Here is a 2032-nt window from a genome sequence, read left to right on the forward strand (position 1 = left end):
CTCGACGCCTCAAAGCGTCGAAAAGTTTGGATTAGCTTTATACACGACTCCAAAAAGCGTCCACATTTGTTTGGATAAGCTTTTTTTTCCACGTATTAGTGTATCGCATATATGCTCTTTTTATTCCACGTACATGTTCCTGTATCTCATATATATAATATACATATACATAATAAAACAATATTCATCCCTATTATAAATTTTAAATTTAATAACTGCAACACAAGCTAGATCAATGAAACCTGATCGAATTTTGAATAATTGGTCTTCAATTAACTTACATAAACTTAAGTAGTTGAATTTCATAGTACGTACACGTATGTTACTAACCAGAATCCAAACATACATGCATCTATATCACTAACCGAAATCCTAACCAAACAGTCCTAAACAACATCATAAATCAAACCCAAGAAATTAAAACTAAAACCTAGAAAAACTAACTAGCTAGGATGTACTATATATACTATATATATATATATATATAGATGATCGATGGTAGTAGCTCATATGTAGCTCAACTGTCTTGGCCTTCATGCTGCTTTTGCACCTTATCACGTTGGACAACCTTCAAAGAAAAATACAATTAAAATGTAATAAGTACACAATAAGTCGGAAACCAAAACCACGAAGGAAACTAAATACAACATGAGGAGATTAAATCACGCAAATTGTTTACCAATCTTTGGACTTTAGCATTAGGGAGTCGAATAACAAAATTCGTTTCATCATATCCTAAGCTGAAGATAAAGTTATTTGGGGAAACATTGAAACAGGAAAGTTTGGTAGGAAGTCATCATGAGGTTTAGTTGCAAGGTAAAAATCTCAAAAATTTCTTGTTCAGCGCTACACAATAGCAATAAGAATTTATCAGACAAAGTAAAACATTAAAGCAAATTAAAAAAATTACAAGTAATGAAACATACGAAGTAAAATGTTTGAAGAATGAGTTAGGGATAGGATGAAAACCTTTAAAATTTGAGAGCACATAGCTGAATTAGAACTACAAGTTTCATAGAAAAACAAAGAAAACATGACAGGGGGGTGAAAGAATTAGAACTGGTGAGTAGATAAACGAATAAGAGGGTGAAAGAATTAGAATTGGTGAGTAGATAAACGAATAAGAGGGTGAAAGAACCTCAAACTCCATTGAGGTTTTAGAGTAGATCTGTGAGAAAGGTAGGACTTTTCAGCAACAATGTAGAGTTGACACAAAGTTAGGCTTGAATGTGAACTGATGAGAACATTGGAGTTATATGGGGGCGGTATTTCTTTTTCCCCAAAATTTGAAGTCATGGGTTGCTTAGCTACCATCACGTGCAGTGAACGTGAGATTTTAGTAATATCTCGACACTTTTATCCAACAGATAGATGCTCTCAGCATAGAAAAGCGTCGACACACCAAGCGAACTGAATTTTACTCCAAAGCTCATTTCATAGAAATAACTAACAATATTTTCAAATGATAGCTTTGGTCACCTGATGGCTGATGATATGGATATCTGGTGCGTTTGCATTTAGGATCTAACAAGCTTCACTGTTTGTTTTAGCCTCACGGTTCTAAATCAGATTTTACATTTTACTCAGCTTAATTTTACAATTTACACCTGATACATCAAATGAATTCCCAGCTAGTCAGATTTTTATTATAAGTCCAACTTTGCAAGAAACTACTAAGAAGGGGTCCAACCTCCCCCACCAAAGAATAATAATTGAACCCAAAAAAGGGTGAGGCCAGTGGGGTGTCACGATCAACTTAAATAAGCTACTTCACTATATTGTGAAAAGAGTTCTAAATGGAAGCATTCACTATCTAATTAAGAAGCTAAAATCAACATTATATAAAATGGCCACAACTCTGTAAAAGAATAACACCATATAACAAAAGAGGCAACATTGGATGTTGAATCAGACAACAGAGTTAGCTAGCTAAGTAGCTATATCTATCAGTCACATCAGACAACGAAAATAGGTAATAGGTAATCAGTACCCTACCTTTACACCTGATACATCAGGGGTGTCTGGTGCAGCC

General features: G+C 34.3%; 1 long non-coding RNA gene across 1 annotated transcript; it reads right to left on the minus strand.

The window, feature by feature from the left end:
• Positions 1 to 252: 252 nt before the first annotated feature.
• LOC130459878 (uncharacterized) lies at positions 253 to 1576 on the minus strand. The gene is made up of 3 exons (XR_008919589.1): positions 970 to 1576; positions 680 to 846; positions 253 to 568 (listed from the first exon to the last, which is right to left on the minus strand). It is a non-coding gene; the product is annotated as an uncharacterized lncRNA (long non-coding RNA).
• Positions 1577 to 2032: the final 456 nt, after the last annotated feature.

The sequence above is a fragment of the Spinacia oleracea genome, chromosome 4 (assembly GCF_020520425.1).
Source record: "Spinacia oleracea cultivar Varoflay chromosome 4, BTI_SOV_V1, whole genome shotgun sequence".
Taxonomy (NCBI): Eukaryota; Viridiplantae; Streptophyta; class Magnoliopsida; order Caryophyllales; family Amaranthaceae; genus Spinacia; species Spinacia oleracea.